Below are 19,105 nucleotides of genomic sequence, written 5' to 3' on the forward strand. Positions count from 1 at the left end.
ATAACTGTAAACGGGTTCCAGAGATTTCATTTTCACTCGTTGTTTGCATTTTTTTTCCACCCTGTAAACAACGATGCAGAATATCGCTACTTTCCTTATTACCTTCATTCGCAGGGTGCAGTGCCTGTGGAAATCTGCATACAGATGCTCACATTTTTTTCATTGATGAGCTGGTGCAATGCTTAGGTGGGGTTTGAAAAAGAATAAAGTTGCTCTCACGAACCCTCAAGTGCCCCTGGCTTTTCCTTAAGTTCGAGTCTTGGAGGCTTTCCTGAAGTTTGAAGTAAGGTTTCTCTGGATTGGGCTAGGGCTCCTTCTATGTTTCCCGCTTTATTGGCAGGCTGCAATTTTTGGAATAGCTGTACTTTCAGGCTGGCGATTTTTTTATTTGTCTTTTTTTTCCTCCCCTTTCTGAAGACCTTTTTTTTTTTTCCTCCAAAACTATCAGGACCTTCACTCTGACCTTAAACATCTGCTTTTAGCAACTCGGTTCCCTGACACTGGCCTGTGCTTCCTTAAGGGCAGCCTTAATTCATCATCAGGTGGGGATTTTCCTATTAGCGTTAGTTCCAGTACTTGCAAAATGTTCTCCTGGAGTAGAAGGTTCAGGGCCCAGAGAGGTGCATATTTCTGCCATCCAGGTTTTGCTGGTTTGTTGTTGTTGTGCGTGTGCTCTTTTAATGGAAGGTTGTGATAAAACCTTCCTGCTGGTTTTTGGTGTCTAAGGCCTAAGACAAGGTTTTGACGTGTATCGCAGGCATCACGAACTTCAAAGGCATGTCAGCTCTAAGGTTATGGTTCACCTGCGCGGGGTCCTTGGTAGTGTAAATATCTCTTGCATGTAACTGTGACTTAGTGACCATTTCTGGTATACCCATTTCTGGAATAGCATTATCAAAAATCTGCACGTGTTCCTGCGGTGTATTCGGATGCTCTTTGAATAGTCATGTTTTTATCTTCAGTAGGGGGTATTTTAAAGTATGTCTATTCCTAGTTTTAGTTAATTATCTTTTAATGAAAGTGTCAGTCATATTCACATCTGCAGTATTAGGTTAAGATAATTAGATTTTCAAATGAGAAGCAATCTTCTTAAATCCCACACAGGAAAATATTTGTAGAAGATTCGGATTTATAATGACATCTGTACATTTTACCCTACTTTTCATCATGATAATCCCCCCCCAAGAATGAAATATGTCTAAAATCCAGTAGATAAAATATTAATAAAATATCAATACTTGAAGGGAAAGTGGAAGACGATGCATGTATATGCATGAAACCTGTATTGTATGCAAAGAGCCTCTTTCCCTGGGCTGATATTTACTTCATTTTGATAAGGCTGTTTACAGTTGATATTGTATATTCTGGAAGGCTTTGCTTTTTACTTTGTTGATTTCTCCAAGCAATTACATGGCGGCCACCAAATAAAGTGTGTTGTGTTTTGTGCGACTGTGTATGTGGAGTGTATGTGCATATGTGTAAATACAATGTAGGATGTGAGTGCGTGCGTGTGTGCCTGTGCATGTGTGTATGTGTAAATAAATCCATCTTTATCTCCGTATGGGCAGTTATTCCCTATCTTAGATATATTATCTTTCCTTTTACAGAGGTGTCTTACATTCATTATCCCATTGCAAACATATTTTTCATTAAATCCCCATTAAAAGAGAGAAAAGGGAAGAGAAAGACAGCCAGACAGCCAGCAAGAAATATCTCCCTGATGGAATAATTAATTTGGACCCGTTTCATCTAAGTTCCCGAACAGTTAAAAGAGCAAGTCTGTCGCCCCCCCCCCCCTTTTTTTTTTTAATTCTCCCTAGCCATCTACTTTGTGTGCCTGTGCGTGTGTGTCTGTGTTACTAATGAAGTTTGCAGACTTGTGTTTGTATCCATGAGCTCCTTTCTGCTGCCCCTTCTTCTCCGGGCTGGCTCTGTGGCTCCCGCAGCCCCGGCGAGCCCCCGGCAGCCGCGGCAGCTCCGGCTTCCCCGGCTGCGGGGCTGCGCGTCATTTGCAGCCCGGAGAATGTTGATCACCTCACTAATTACACCTCTCCCTCTCCTCTTCCCTCTCCTCTCCCTCTCCCTCTCGCTCCCTCTCTCTCGCTCTCTCCTCTCTCTCTCCTCTCTCTCTCTCTCTCATTCCCAGAGTGCATATCGGGAATAGACACACAAAGACATGCGCACTCAACTTAATCAGCCATTTTTTTAAACAGGGCTAAAACGATAATAATTAGCAGAATAAAGACATATCGGATTTTCATTTCCTTTCCTCCTTTTCCCAACCCCTTCACAACCAAACAGCGAGACCGCGGTCGGCACATGCTTTAACAACTCCCGGACCCCAAAGGACCGCTCCATGCCCCCCACTTCTTGCTCAATCATTTTTATTTTCACCCAATAAAGTTGGAGGATTATTTTTTTTTATTATTTTTTTAATGAACCTTCTCTCGTTTACTTGGATGTGATCAGCTGTTAAGTAAATAAAGCAAAACAAAAAAAAGAGGCGAAGATCCAGTAGGAACTGCGAGGGGAAATGGAAAGTAAGTTTTTTCTTTAACTTTTATTGAGTAGTTTGTGTTAAATTTAGGTCGAGTATCGATTATCTTTCCAGGCTGATCTTGCACAATCTTTGATATTTCGCTCTCGCTCTCTCTCTCTCTCCCCCTCTCTCTGTGCCTCTTTCTCTCTCTCTCACATACACACACACACTCACATCCCCAGATCCCATGTATCTCTCCCCTCTCTCTCTCCCCCCTTTTTCTGCCTGTTTCCCCATTTTTAGGTACAGTATTTGCTCTCATTTGGGAAGGAGGGGCTGCTTTTCCTCTCTCCCTTCTTTCTTTCTCTTTCTCCCTTTCTCTTTTATTCCGGGGGTTACGTTTTGTTTGTGTATTTTTTTTGTTTTGGTTTGGGGCTGTGGGTTTGGGTTTTTTTCTCTTTCGGGCTGTAACTTTCGGATTAAGTGGAGGACCCTGCTCAGTTTGCAGAAGAGGTTCGGGGGGTGCCCCCCACTTTTTATTTCGCTCTTTTTTTGTAGGGAGCTCGGGGAGGGGGGGAATACTGTCAGATTAGGAAAGACGTTACGGCTGTCAGAAGTCATCGCTTGCCAGCCCCTTCAGAGCTCGCACTCTTGTTTCGCAGCTCGGTCCCCCCAAAACTTTGAGGTGCTTTTTGAAGGCGCATTCCGCTCTCCCACCCTCCTTCCCTCTCCTCCCCATCTCCACCCCCCTCGGCCTCCCAAACTTTCGCTTTCGGGCGGGGGGGGGGGATGCCAGCAGGGCAATGGGGACCCTGACTGCGTGCGTGTGTACAGGAGAAGGTGTGGGGTGCTTTTTCCCCTCTCCCCCCCCCCTTTTTTTATTTTGCAGGTAGGTTTCTCAGGAGCAGAGGCAGGGGTGGCTGTGCGGGTGTGCGTGTGTGTGTGTGTGTGTGTGCGCGCAGGGGGATCGCGCTGCTGGCTGCCGTCTCTGGCAGCAGGAGGAAGAGGAGCCCGTTAGGAGCGCGCCCTGCCTCTCTGTCAGTTTCACCGCGCGGCGCGGGGAGGCGGCACGGCACGGCACGGCACGGCACGGCACGGCCCGGCGCGGAGCGGAGCGGCGCGGAGCGGAGCGGAGCGGCCCCGCCGGCGGGGATGCGCGGCTGCCGCTGCCTGCGGGCGGCTGCCGGCCGGGCGCCGGCGGAGCCCCCGGCATCCGCGCCGTGCCGTGCCGCGCCGCGCCGCGCCGTGCCGTAGGAAAGGCTCCTCGCGGGCAGGGTCGGGGGCTGCTTTCAGCGCAGCCTTTCTGAGATTTCTGAAAGGGGGGGGCGGTTGTTTTGCGGGACAGGCGTCTATTTTTTTTTTTAACCGAGGACTAAGGTGTTCAAAAAAAAAAAACAAATCACAAAAAATCCAGCCAACGGGGGGGGGAGGTCATAAACAGAGAGAAGGCAGTTCGATTCCTGCTCTCTCTAACTGCTGGTGCCAGAATCAAGTGCATCCCTTCCCATCACGGCGGCTAATGGCAGACGCGTCCCTGCTTCCCCCTCTTGCCTTACATGAAATTTCCTGCAAAAATGCTAATAAACTTTCCCCCCATCCGATGCCAACTTACGGCGGTTCCCCTCCACTCCTCCCTTCCTGCATCTTCTCCCCCCCCCCACCCCCCACTCCCCAGCAGCGGCAGCAGAAAATGCACGGGTTGGTATTTCTTTTGTTACCTGCGAGCCGGGCGGCCGGGGGTCTCTCATCGGCTGCTTAGGGCACTGGGTCCAACCGAGAGAGGAGGCACATCAGTCGGGTTCAGCCTGTTTCACCTCAGCGCCGTCCCGAGGAGGCTTTAGCCACCATTCAATAACACACCCTCCTCCTCCTCTTCCTCCTTAGGTACCAAGGCAGAGATCGCAAACATAACACCCCCCTCCCCACCAAAAAAAAAAAAAAAAAAAAAAAAAAAAAAAAAAAAAAGCCCAACCAAAAGACAACTTGCCAGGCTGAAGATGGTGGATTTACATTAAGCCAGACACAGGCAGGTTCACTCAGGAAGTCTGACCATCCCGTTTTCTGACAGTTGCATTTCCTCGGCTCCATTCCGTCCTCCTCTCTCTCTTTTTTTTTTTTAAATTTTCTTTTTATTAGCCTTGCTCCGTTTTTAATCAAGGATTATGTAGTTGGCAGGAGGAGGTCGAGAAAGAGAGTGGAAAGAGAGGGCTCGAGTGCTTTTGGGGTGGCTGCTGTGAGGGGGTTTTTTTGATGGTGTATTTTTTTTTTTTTTCAATTGTGTTTCCCCTGGATTTGCAGTGGCTCGATCCTTAGGAGCGGTGGTGGAGTGTTTAAAAAGATCATATGTAGCATTATATTTTTAGTTTGGTGGTGGATGGATGGAAGAGGTAGTGAGAAGCCTTTGCAGCCCTGCCTGTTGTTGGTTAGATTGAGGCAGAGACTTGGCTGCGATTGGGACGCGACTGTGACATGGGCATCGATCGCTTCCATTGAGAGCAATGCAAAAACACAGCCTGGGTATGTAACACTCTCAGTGCCATCAACACTTGTTTTACTTTATATTTACTGGCAAAACTGACAGAACGATCCGGAGTGCTTTTCTTTGAAATAAGGAATACAAACATTTGGATGGGAAGGTGCACAAAGAAGATTGTGGAAATAAACGGGGGGTTGAAGGTTGGGGGGTGTGTGGGGGTGAAGAGCCTTAATCATCATTGCTCCACTTCCTATTCAACTGACTGTATTTAAGGAGTTTCTCTCTTTTCTCGACTGGGGGATCCTACTAAACTGGTTGAAATGAAAAAAATCAGACAATCAACCTTGAGGGAATATCTGCTAGTTTTCAGGGCTTGCGGTTTCAGCCGGTAGGAAGGCACACAAAATAAAAGATGGCTAGCCAGCTGTTTTAACCTCTTGCACCTGGCTCCAGAGCTGGGGCTCACCAGGATTATTCAGTTATTCGTGCTATCTGTGCTTGAATATTTATAGTGTACGATCTAGAGATCCACACAGTGCATTGTAGCGTCTCTTTATCCTTTAGTTGTGGGCTTTTTGGACTTCGTCAACATAAACATGTATTCAATAGTTTTCATTTTTATGATAATGAACATAGAGGGTCAATGAAATATAGAGGGAAAAGTCGTAAATCTGCAAAAGTGAAACCTACCCAAGGAACAAAGAAAGGTCAGGTAAACCATCTGTGTAAGTCACAGTAATAGTACCTGCTGTTTGGTTTATGCAGTGGTACTGCTTTATTATTCTCTAAAATGAAACTTATCCGCTAGATCAAGTTAAAACTAAAGGAAAGCTGTGGAGATGATAAATGGCATTGCGTGCATCTTTCAGAATAGGAAGACGGTTTTGTTCCTCGATTTTTGAGTAGTTTAGGTTTATTTGTGAAGGTGGTGCACCAGCTAAGAACATATAAAGGGGGCCGAGAAAAATCACTGTTTAATATTGCAGAATTTACTGCTTCCATTCTGACCATGAGCCTAAATTTACACAATGAAATTTGATTATCTCTAATAACAATATTAGATCCTGCACTGGATGGATGAGAATTGAGGTGGTTTTGTTGATTGCAAGGGTTTAATGTTGCATTTCAGAATCTGATGTGGTTTAGCCTCCCTTCCATTAACTGGAAAACCCCTGAGGTTTTACAATTATTTCTTAAAGATAATACATTTAAGATTGCATTGGTAGGCTGAAGAAAAGTCATAAAGGCAAGAAGGGAAGCCCTTAATAACTCTTGAGATTCAGACATGTTCAGCAGTTAGATTGGCTCTGACTTCACCAAGGGTCGACAATGTGTCATTTCCATGAAGCCAAATTGCCCTCTGCCTATATGATATTAATGTGCAAATCAATATTTCAGGGATTAAATTTCCCTTCTTCATTTTTTATGGTTTCTACCTCAATAAGTCTCAAGTCTATTAGAAGAGGCTGGATGATTTAAAATCTTTCACTGCAGAATGGCTTGTCGTAGCCTTGTTTCACAGAGCGTTTTTGGATTTTCGTTATAAAAGACCAAAGGCATTCCAAAGAAGTTGATAGTCAATATAGGGACATGCTCACTGTTGTAAAGCCCTTGTTCGATTAAGAGCTAAAAAGGTATTGAAAATATAATATATATATGTTTATATAATATATATACATTCTACTGCTTTAAAAATATTGTGTTAATCACCTATTGATTTATTTCAAAATCAATTGAAGCTCCTTTCTTATTAGTGATTTGTTCAGCATTCTTCAGCCTTGTTGTTAATTTTCTTAAACAGCATGCATGAATTAATCTGCTGGTAGAATGTGTTTTGGGTTTTCTTTGAAGCATATTTAAAACCAGGCATTTTTACCTATTTAAGCTAAGTGGTGTGAACATTTTAGTGTTGTGGGGAGAGCCAGGGCACTGTTTTCTGCACTTCGGATTCAGCATTGTTTTAATGAAGCTAAGGGGCGTTTTGTAAATATTTTATGATTTCTGCTCAGATGCTTATCAGCAATGTTTATTAAGAGTTTCCATTGAATATTCATGATCAGTTAAAAATTAAAATGGAGCTATCTGATCTGGAAGGAAACAATACATGACAGAAAATTTAGGTCAAAATATGAGGTTGTGACTTTATCACATAATCTTGGGAAGGCCCTACTGTCTATCATTTAGTGTTGTTTTATAGTCTTAGACCATCTGGACCAAGTTCCGCACAGCTGCATGAATTTCATATGTGATAGAACATTTTTTCCATTCAGTGTGAAATGTTCCTTCCTAAAAACGTACACCAGACTCGCTTAATTTAGTCTGCTAAAAGAAATGCACATGAAAAAGGACAAAAGGCTCTTTAATCTCTGCAAGCTGTTTGTTTTTCTTCAAGATTCCTGTCTGTTTGGGTTTGAAAAGTCATGTTTATTGAGCAGATGATTCTGAGGTGTGACATTAAAATAATATATGATTTTTGTGCTAGTTTCTGCTCTCCTAGTTAATTTGCAGAACTACTTTTTATGCCTGTCAAAACACAGAGTTAATCTATTCTTATTTACAATTAATCTCAATAAAATTAATCTTAACTATGCCTTAGTCAGTAGCTTAAAATATCTAATTATATTCAATTAACTGCTGTCATAGTAATTAACACTGCTTAATTGCCTCTGCATATATTTATGTAAAGCTCATTAGTTACTGCTTGCTCTTTTTTCCTTTTCTCATTCCCATTTTTGTGGTTCTGAGAGCACTGACATAAAACCCAGTCTAGTTTTTGGCAATTCGGGTCTTGAAGAACCTGTGACAATGGCAATGCATGTGTTCGTAACCTGTTATGTGGGTAAATGTTTGTGTTCTCATATGCAAAAAGGGTACCAGAGCTGAGTCTCTAAAGAACTTCCAATCCAGCTTCACCCCCTGCCCCTTTCTGCTACCCCAACACATACAAAAATGTTTTCTAACCTTGTTGATAGAAATATGAGAAGCCAGGTTAAGCTTTGTGTTTATAAATGAAGAGCTTTTCTGCATCTGCCTTGGGGCTGTACCCAGAAGGCAGAGCTTTGCTGCTCCAAATTCATTCAAAGGGTTAAAGACTTGGCCAAGGTTCAAACTGAGAAGCGCCCAGGGAAAGTGCATGTGAATATGTACAAGTTTCATGTAATTAGTGCTTAATTATATTAACATATGCAAATTGTCAACTTAGGAGCTTGTTGAGCTGGCAAAGATCAGCCAGGCACAATTGCTGTATTGTTCTGAAACAATAATGGATTTCAAGTTGGATTGTGAAAACACATAACTAGCTATCTAATTTAACTCATACCATGGTGAAATTTCATTAGTCTCCATGGAGACTGGTTTAATTGTGCTGACTAATGTTCTGGGCTGCAGAATGTCCTAAAAAGAAAGCGTTGTTTGCCTAATCCACCTTACAATGACACTTGTTTGTACATGTTTCCCTTGTGTGAGAATTTGCATATGCAAATAAATAGTTTCTCTGCCCCATTTGTCATGGCTGTTCATTACCCATGAAGAGGACATTGTTACTAGGCTGTTACTGAGTCTCCCAAGACAGGATAGTGTCAACCAGTCCAGCCACATTCTTTCATAATTTGTTTCTGATTAATAGACCAGAGTGAGGCTCATTCTATTCAGGCCTCTGCAAAGGGAAGGTCAGTTCTGTCACTGAAAAGAGTTTCCGCAGCAACTGAAGTTTTTTCTCTCCCTCCCCCTCCCCCCTCTTGCTTTGGCTAAAATAATCATATTTAAAATAATGTATTCTTGCTCTAAGGAATGCCTCCACTAATAATCTCTAGTTTCCTAAAGCGAAAGATAGGAAAATAAAGGAGATTCTGGTATTGGAATATTAATCCTGTTTTTGACAGAAAGGTAAACTGATATAATTGCTTTTCAGTCGAAGGAATGGGGGTTTATACAAGTGTGAAAGCATCGGAAAAGGATTAGCATTTTTTTGCATAATGAAAAGCTCTGTTGAATAGGGCACTGAATGGTTGACTGAATGACTGAGATGAAAGGAAGATGAAAATGCAGGCTCCTCTTTCTTTATGCCTATGTTCAGCTCTCCCTAAAGTTATGTTTGTCCAAGACTTGAGAAAACAAGCAGAAGCTCAGATTTCAGCAACTTGCTAAGATGCCCTGAGTTTCCATCATCATGTGAAGTAATATGTATGAGAGTAGTGCAGCGAAAGGATGAGAAACACAGGTTTGTATGGAGGGGAGCTCCAGGAACATGACAGGCAAACCAAATATTGACTATTGGGTATCGAGGATTCCCAGCACTTTGCCTGGGGGAAAGAAAGAGGGAGGAGGGGGGCCGGCAGGGAGGGAAGGAGCTATTTTAAAAGTTGCCAATGGAAATTAGGCATCAAGGCATAATAATCTAATAAAGTTTGGTATTCAAGGAAGCGGGCTTTAGTCAATATCTGTTTTAATTATTAAACTATTTCTCTTTTGGAAAAAGTTATGAATTCTGACTCAGTGCTAAGTGTTTAAGTGGTATAGAAGCCTTGCTGGGGAAAAAATTACTCTCTTCGTTCGGCTTTGAAAATAGAGAAAGCGTACCGAAATAGGAATTGATACATGCACATAAGGAGCAGGGGTTTTGGCTTAGATGCATCAGCGTACTCAGGTTGTTTAACACATTTGGATTCCGGTAGATTCAGGTGGCGAGAAGGGCCCCGGCCTCCTCCTGCAATCAGTGCTAGCCCCCACTGGCTTCAGCCGGAGCAGGATCAGGCCCCCAGACAGGGCTGTAACTGGTTAGCTGTTGACAATGTGATCAGTGCTTCTAATTATGTTCTCTCAACAGTAATTAGGGCAGTTAAAATACCATAAGTGTTGAGCCACTTTTGAAAGTGGGAAGTGGTTCTTTTGTACGTATGTAAATCAAATGCAGTGTGAATAATTATTTGTATGTATGCATATTAAATAGGCTCTCTTTTTTTTCAGGTCAACATAGTTACCGATTTAGAGCTACTGTGGAAAACTGTTGGTAGTTAGACTAAATATTAACTTGTTTGGGGGATTTTTTTTTTAGTTTGCAGAACATTTCTTTGAAATGCTTGTTAGTTCAGCATTGGGCTTGATTTGATAATATTTAAACAGTTAGAGACGCCTCTAAGAAATTAGGATTATTTATGGATAAATGAAGTAAAACTGTAAATGCAGAAAGTGCTTGGTAAGAATAAAGTCACAAGAATTCTCTCTTTTAAGATGAAGTTAAAAACCTTCTATGGGGTTTGGGAATGTTTTACTGCTAACTTTATGAAATTCCTTAAAAATTCTTTTAAAGGAACATGCTTAGGGGATATTCTTTCATTCTGAGAACAGCTTCTTAGTGTATTTCCATAAGAAAAATGTGTTAATTTAAAAAATAAATTCATTTAGATTTTAAAATATTGTTAACCAAGCACCATGTGTTGTCTCTGGCAAAGTTCCAGCCACTGTAGAACTGGATAACACATGGGTTAATAATAACTTATGTGATGTCTGCATTCTTACTGAATGGGCAGAAACCCAGCACACTGAGATACTGGGATTCAAGATTTTGCAGAAGAAGATGTAACGCAGAATATGTTTATGTGAACAGATGCACAGATAGAAGAAACTAAAAGACAGGTATCAGTTGCTTTTACCTAATAGGTAAAACAAACCTAGTAGGTTCTGTGTGGTTGTTGTTGAGATTTGTTGTTGGTTTTGAAAGGGGTAGTACGCACGTTTATTGATAGCGGGATTCAGCAGACCTGTAGAGATAAACCTGTATAAATAAGGGCAGCAGGTTTAGTCTTTAACGCATATTACTCTATTCCTTTTTTTAATAGTAATTCTATAGCACTTTCATACCAGTATTTTCATTATTACTGCAGCTTTTGCTGAGTTCCAGACTAAGCCAGAAAAGTTTGTACCAGACTGAAATATGGCAGTCTTGTTGAGGAATGACTTTTTCTGCTTAAACAAAGTATTCTGAGGAACGGTTTAACTAAGTTATATGATCAACATAAAAGTTTGCCATATTAAGACACTCTTCTATATGTTCACATTACTCAGAATCAGCTTTCAATTAAAAAAAAAAAAGAGAGAGATTTAGAAGGTAATTTGTCCAAATTATATTTTATTTGCTTTTGGTACTTTTGAGGACAATTTTAAATTTGCCCAGAAACTGGGATCTCTTTACAGACAAATCTAGCAGACTTCTAGCACTCACAGTGATCTGGTAGGCTGTACCAGCTCCTAAGAAGGTGTTATAGTCCTTCAGGTCAACAGTTCACAAACTAAAGGCTGTATGTACATAATAGACCATGGTGACTCTGAAAACAAACATTTACCATATAGGCTGCAGTGGTGTCTGCCCAACAAGTGATGCACACACTAGATGTACATCTAAAACTGTATTTAAAAAGGCAAACATTCTGCTTCTGAAACAAAGAAATCCTTACGAAGCGTCTGTGTTGATGTGAGCCTAGGATGTGTAAACCCAAAAGAACCAGATTCTTCCCATTCACCCCAAACTAAATTTACAGCAACTCCTCTGAAATCAGGAGTAACATGGGTGTAAAACTGGCAAGACATACAGTTTCGATATTAGTAGGAAAAGAATCAGGCCTTTAGGTACTGGTTGACAATAATCCCATAAAATCCAATTTAAAAGGTTTCATCTCCTCTTTCTGCATTACCATTTCCATTTTTAAGGATGAAGTGCTTACTGCAGAAGGCACCGGAGCGTCTGTAGGAAAGAGGTTTTCCAGAAAGGCTGATGGGGGTCAATTCTGTTTCTTTTACCAGGTAATAGCAGAGCTAAGGGTCTGGGAGCAGCGGCTGCTGAACGCTTGCTCCTCCCTGTTTTGACACGGAGGCTGCCTTATAAATTCACCTAATCTGAGATGACAAGGCACCTGTCACTGGTAGTGCTCCAGTGTTTGGGGCATTGATGGAAATCTGGAGTAATCCCAGTTATTTCCACACTTGTTCCAGAAGATGGTAGTGTAACAGATCAGAATAATCTCTTTCTGAAGAATAACAAAAACATAACTTCCTTCTTTCCCTTCAGTTGTTGGGAGGATCCTTTGATTTTTGGTATTCTGAGGGCCAGAGCTTTCGTAAGAAGAGAGGGGGGAAAAAAAATCCTTGGATTTGCCAAGTGTTACATGACGGTTTCAAATGCAGGTGGTTTTCCTGTGTGAGAAACCATGGCTGTCCACCTTCAAATAAGAGTTTCTCCTTGTTTCATACGTAACACTTCACATGCCTTCCCCACGCCAGAAAACAAGGTTCTGAGTGAAAAGTAGTCCCTTAAACAGAGAACTTATTCCTGTGGGTTTCACTCTGGTCCTTTTATACTTTTTTATACTGAAATATGGTTATTGATTTTGTTTACAGCACCGAGGGTTTAAATTAAAGAAAATGTAACATTTCTAAAATAAATTATTTAGCTATATGGCAAATGTCGCCCCTCAGTCCCTCAGTTCCTTTGAGTTTTACGAACCGCTCACCAAAAAGCACTTTCTTTGCCATTGCAGCGCAGCCGTCTCTGGGGTGGGAAGTGTCACCCCGTGCACAACCACCCACGAGCCGCTCCGCTGCAGCACAGCAATCTGCTTCGGGACTGTTTCCAGAAGGAGCAACCGATTGCTGTAGGGAGGCAAAACATCATTTCTCACTGGGTCGTCAGCCAGTGCACTGGGACAGGCATTTCAGCTCCAGTGAAAAGCATCCCTGGAGTTTGAAGTCCCAACTGGTCTGGCCCGTGGATTTCTCTCTTGCTTGACGGGTGGTTTTCCCAGCGCGGCCGCACTTCCCAATTTTGACCGAGGGCCTCGTCCGAAGTCCAGCGCCGCCTCGTCTCTTTCCCCGGGCTGGGATCAGGCCCTTGCACAGGAGAGTGCCATCTGCTGAGGCCCCCGCCGCAGTCCGGGCAGCGGCAGGTCAGCGCTGCCGGGCAGCCGCCGCCCGGCCCCGGCCCCGGCCCCGGCCCCGGCCCCCGCCCCGGCCCCGGCCCCGGCCCCGCGGGGAGCGCTCCCTGAAATCACAGGGCAGAGCGGTGCGGTCGCAACTTTTTTTTTTTTTTTTTTTTTTTTTCCCGAGTGGGTGGAAAGGCAACAAGAGACAATGGAGTCAAAAAATGTTAGTATTTAAATATAGCAGAAACTGGGAGCCTGACAATAACTCAGCTACTACAGAATAAATTCAGCCATCTGGAGATTGTGACACGTCCAAAAAGGGGGGGGGGGGGGGGGGGAAGGGTTGGGAGAGACCTTAAAAATGCAGGATTTCATTCCATGTTGAAATGTATTCTCCACGCAGGCTGCTGCTTTAATGTTGAACAGCATAGGTCTCTGAGTGGTTTTGTGCATCAAAGACGTACGCGCTGAAACACCTAGCGTCTTGCCACAATTGGATGTTAATGTTTCTAGACCAGAGTTATTTGGCCCAGCGCTGAGGTTACTGGCTGATATCAGTTTGTTTTTCAACGTTATCATTATTTAAAAAGAGTTTTTTGAGGCTGTTTGAATTTTTTTAATACATGCAATGGCAGTGATTTATGAACGTTCCTGGTTTCAGCTGTAGCTGTACAGAAGGGTTGAATCTGCTCTCAGCATATTTTTTACATGATTTTAATAATTGGAGGCAAATATATTAGAAATCTTTTAGGTTCATTTAAAAATCTATGCAATTTAAACAAACGCTGAATTGTGTAATGGTTTGTCTGGGAATTACTTAGGCTGCACAGCGTAATAATATTTTATTAGCTGTCATTTGTTTTCTAGGAAGAAAATGGTGATTTTTATGTTGTGCGTTACGTGAAAACTTGGCACTGAAACGGGACAGTCCCTGAACGTGAATTTCTAAAAAGGTGGGACAGTAGTTGCCCAAAAGGTGAAGACTTGAGAAAAATCGGGGTGGGTCATTTCTTTCCTGAAATGAAGCAGGGTACAGATTAGGAGCCATTAAGGTTTGCCAGGAGTTGCTGGTCATAGAAGCCTGTTTAAGTGCTCACTGTCAACAAGGAAATCATGGGCAGCACTTAAAGTGGCTCACCTCTGATTTATTCATAAACCTCACACGAGCACTTGGCTTTGTTCTTGCTCTGGTAAGGGGGAACTGATGCCAATAAGAACAGGAATAAAGAGCTTCTTGCATGGTCCAAAAGTGAATAGCACTTTATCTCAAAGCATGACCTCCATTCCCAAGATCTGTTGTGTTACAGTTGACTCCGCTAGATGTGTATTCTCAGATGAATTGCTAGAAGAGGTTACAACAAATATATACTTTGTAAACCCTCTAGATGTAACAAGAACTGTGTAACTGGAACTTAGGTTCTAACTTGACAGAAAGGTTGCGGTATTCATAGTGAACTGAGAGATTTCCGTTTCAGACAGCGCTTTATGCTGGTGTTTTTAATGTGAGTCAGAAAACAGTATGATTATGTGGCTGCGATTCAAGCGAAAATTTTATATTCTTTAAGGGATTCATTTGAGAAACGTATTTTGATAAAAGCACACACACAGAAAGGCGAAGTAGTTCAGAGACCAAAAAGAAAAAAAAAAAGTAAAAGAAAAAAGTTGACTTCGTTTTTAGGCATATTTGATTGCTGCTGCTTTATTTTTGTTTCTCTAAAAAAGGCAAAGTAGTGCTTGCAGTCCGCGATGGGGGAAGGGACCTTTCGAAGACGGTCAACTGCCGTGTTTGCACTGGGGCAGAGGTTGAGTACAGTTACTTAAATCCCCAGAGAAACATTTAGTTAACGCTAGTCTCTTTCTGATCCTGTCTGAGTCTGGTTTTCTTTTCTGCTTTTTAATGAAGTTTGTTTGTTGCTATGTTTAGGTTATGTTTTTAAACTGACTTGCATTTTCACAACAGATTTGACCAAAAGAGTCATAATGGAAGACAGTGATGAGAGTTAATGATACGTCTTTGATAAAGCAGTCCTCGTGTGCAATCTGATCACAGCCATCAGCTCATTTGTCATGGCTGAAGTGAAAATGTCAGGACCAATGAGTGTATCAGTGCTGAAGGGGGCGAAAGGGCTTTTGGAGACACTTTTGTGCTGGGAGTGGGCCATAGCTTAGATGCAGCTCTAGGGAAATACTGGGATTAGCCAACTCTGTGCACAAATCCCTAGCATAACAGAATTAGTTGGGAAAATGAGGTTTGTTAGGGCAAAAAAAAATCTGTAGAACTGCTGTAGGCTGCAGCGCAGGAACTATGCAAAACAGTAAGGCATTTTATTAAAATAATTTTAGCAATGTGGATGTACACACATTCCAACAAAAATCACAACTGGTAGCCAACATTATAACAAACCCCACCTTAATGCATTTTGTATATGTACGTGGGTTTGCTTCTAGGAAAAAAAAAAGTGCATTTAAAATAAGTACGGTCTTCACAATCTTAAAAGAAGGTTTTCTGAATTTGACACAGTGGAAATTAATACAACGTATTTAAATATGAACTGGTGCTGATGATCTTTTTGCATGGGTTAGTTCAAATAAAAGCTAAGGGCAGTCTCCCCACTGCAGACACTTCTTTACTCAGGAGGTGTAAATCGTACTATAGGAACACATTGATTGCCAAACTGGGACTCTGGTATGGCTAGCCTCTTCTTTCTTTGACTGGTCTGTACAAGGTGCTTCTGAAGAATATCACAATAGGCAGATGTGGGATAACCTATTGTATACGCCTGCCTTGCCATGATGGCAAATGCAAATTTTTCAGATCTCTGAAGAGCAAGGTTTAATATCCCTCACAATTTTTTTTTTGTGTTCACATTCATTACAATAACTCTGGATATTTTGGCAGCCAGTTTCCATTCTCTTTTTTAACCTTGGTGAATTCATGATCTCAGTGGTATCCTGCAGCAATGAGTCCTACTGTCTAACCCCTTTGCCCCTCTCGTCATCAGGTTTTAATTTGTCACAGTTTAGCTTTCTTGGAAACCTGCTACTTGTCTTTTGGTAAGCCTCGTCTTGCTTCCTGTTACATACCTAGGAAGAGCAGGGTGCTTTTGCCACTACGTTGTCCATAAAAATGCTGAAGAAATCTTGATTTCTTTGAGGTGGGGATCCTACTTGCCAGACCTATTCGGCTGCTGTGGAACTGCGTAGGTGTTTAACCAGGTAATCCCATTACCTGCACTATGCCAGCCCAAGAGGAGTGAGCGGGAGTGAGTTATTCCATCTCCAGTGCGTGGAGTGGTTACTGAGGAATTGTCCGAACACTAGGAGTATGTAGATAATTGTCTGGCTACACCGGTTAATAATGGCTATTTGCCTGTGGAAGGGATGTTTACCTGTTTTGCTGTACTTCCTGCGTGTTTGATATTGAAGAATTGGGGGTGTTTTGACTTCACAGATCCGTGCCGAGGGGGTTCAGCAGACTGCCAGCTGAGAGCCGTTTTTCCTTTGTCTGGTGTTGCTATTAGAGGTGCTGCTGCAAGTTTATCATCTTTCCTTTGGATTTAATGGAAGGCTGAGATGAAATTAAGTTTGGTACCGGCTCCATTGTATCGCTGATCCGGTAGCTGCCACCATGACGCAAGGCCTTCGAAACAGAGCAGAGCGTGGCGGCGGATGGCACCAGCCCTCTCTGTGCTCCGGGTTGTTAGCGTCTCTGTGTCGCTACCGCGTGTTGCGCAGCGTTTGTCCGTGGTGGAAAGCTCTCGCTTCCTTTTTCTTTCCCAAAACTTGGGCATAAGTTTGGGAGCAGGCAGAACTAGCATGTATGCTGATCGGAGGGGGTGGAGAGCAGGGGATGTGTGGCAGAGCCTTAGGCTGTGGCTCAGATACCAGGTAATCGCCTCTGGTAAGCCTAGGCTTCCTCGCAGCGGGCTTGCAGCTAGCATGTGAAACTCCCTTTTGTGGTCACGGGCTTCAGGCCCGTGGTCCTTCTGGGCCTTCTCATGCTATGAACATGGCCACAGGGACTAAAGATACCAGGTAACCTCGAGTCTGGCATAGAAATGTGTAGTAAAGCTGCAGCCACTAGCCTTTAAACCCCAAACACTTCTCTGTTTATGCGTGTCAGTGTGAGTGGCAGCAGCAAAGTAATTTATTTAATCTAACTAGTACTTATCTTTGTTAGGAGTCGTCTGCAGATTTCTTCCATTTCATGTGCAGTGAATTGTCCTCTTTCAGATAATGTGCTTGTACAACCTTTTTTTTTTTTGTTTAATTCTATTGATTTACAGTATTGAAGTGAAATATCTGATACCTGTTTCCTGCACTTTGACTGTACGTAGTCAAAGAAGCTGATGAGATTCTTCCCTCCCTTCCACAAGCCCTTTAGCTGTTTTAAATGTATAATTATCATTGCATGTCATTTGATAGCTGCACTAATTGCTGCCAACCATTGTCTGTTTGCACTTAATGCTGAAACCTGATCAACATCCTGCTTTGGTTGATGTTTGGTGGTAAACTTTAATTAACTCTTATTGCATTGAAGAAGAGCTCAGTCTCTGTGCTAACTAATCATTTACCTTCATTATGTCCTGACAGCTCCACTTGTTCCTGGTACTAATAGATACACCAGTCAGTAAATAAACCTGGAAACCTTCATGCCTTGAAGTTGTTCCACATTGATATTTTGTTGCTTAAAATATAATGGGGTAAAGATAATTATTTCAGTTAGTTTTGTATCTCTGCTTTTCCAGACACCAATCTCAAATTGCCTTTTTCATGCCAGACAATATCATTTTAATAGTGACTGTAGATTTAAGATAACATTATTCCTTCAGCATGGTTCCTATATACATGCATCTTTTGAATCAATACAATTAAGCTTGTCTCCTGTTGGAATTCTTGTAATTATTTTTCCTGAAATACTTTTCCTGTAATGATATTGAAGTTAAAGTAATCAGGTTACTGGCAGATCATGTAAAATTCAACTCAAAATTGCTGGCTGCTTGATTTTAATTTGTCTGACATCAAGTTTGTTTGAAAAGGGATAATATGTGGTTAAACCAAGGAGCTTATAATTATGGTTGACATTTGTTTGTTTATAATGAAATCTAATTAAAGTTCATACATTTTAAAACACAAAAGTTAATTACTGAATTGCTCACTTCACTTATGCACAGCAGTCAAATTAACTTGCAGAGAAAAAAAATTACAAAAGACTATGCATAATAAAAACAAAATGCCCAGCTGATCTTGGCAATACAAAACAAATTTGCCATGATAATATTCTAGAAAAAACAAATGCTTTATTAATAACTAAACTGTTTAAAAAACATCCTGTATTTTCACTGACCAGGCTGATTTTAATACAGAGCAATATTTAAATGTTTAACATGACTTACAATACCCACAGCTTTTTTTTCTCAGAAGCATAGTTGGAAGAGTCTTGAACTCTTGTAAATGTGCTCAAAAGCATGATTCTTTATTTTTTGTTTTCATCACGACTCTTTCTGAAGTAATCTGGAGTTGTAGTATCTCCCCGAGAACTGGAACGTTTGCTCGAGTACCTGTCTTGTGATAACTTTTAGAAAGATAATTGCAGCATGTTTAGCATGCAAGCAAATTAGTATCAGGCAAACAAAAAAGTACTGTAACATTTATTTCACAATTGGTTTTGAGACAACAAAGAGGTTAGGTGAATATTATAGAGCCACTTTGACTCTCTAGTCATTATTTGTCAGTTTGGCAGTTCAGTCTTACCTTCTGAATGTGCTGACAGAGAACACATCCAGACTTTAGTAAAATCACAAAGTTTGTGATAATTCATACTTCAAAAGATTATACTGCTCTATTTTACATCATTAAAGTATTTTTAGTATACTTACTCATGTTAATATTGCAGTTTTGTTAAATTAGGCTTTAGTTTAATGAAGCAAAGACCTACATTTCTGGAATTTTTTCTTAAAAGCTGTGAACGCAAACGATCTCTTTCATAGTGTTTGGGAACAGGTGACAGATCCAGGCAGTATGATTTTTAGTGAAGACAATTAGGATTAATTTTCTAGCTGCTTCTATTTAATTTAGTTCCATGTGAGTTTAAAACAACATCTAATGTAAACTAACTTTGGTCAGAGTTAAAGAGATTAAATGGTGAAAGCTTTACAGGTTGGGAGTATCGACATATGAATAAACACAGTAAATATGATTTATTAATTCCTAAAATGATTGATGCAGCAAATTTCT

At 41.6% G+C, this 19,105-nt stretch overlaps 1 protein-coding gene across 2 annotated transcripts in view; it reads left to right on the forward strand.

Moving 5' to 3' along the window:
• The first annotated feature begins 2,199 nt into the window (after positions 1–2,199).
• The window catches only part of ZFHX4 (zinc finger homeobox 4), a 151,896-nt gene continuing 134,990 nt past the window's right edge, over positions 2,200–19,105 (forward strand). For both annotated transcript variants that reach the window (XM_075494839.1, XM_075494840.1), the window contains exon 1: positions 2,200–2,540. The gene's annotated coding sequence lies outside the window, so the exon portion shown is untranslated. The remainder of the gene's footprint in view (positions 2,541–19,105) is intronic.

The sequence above is a fragment of the Mycteria americana genome, chromosome 2 (genome assembly GCF_035582795.1).
Source record: "Mycteria americana isolate JAX WOST 10 ecotype Jacksonville Zoo and Gardens chromosome 2, USCA_MyAme_1.0, whole genome shotgun sequence".
Classification (NCBI taxonomy): Eukaryota; Metazoa; Chordata; class Aves; order Ciconiiformes; family Ciconiidae; genus Mycteria; species Mycteria americana.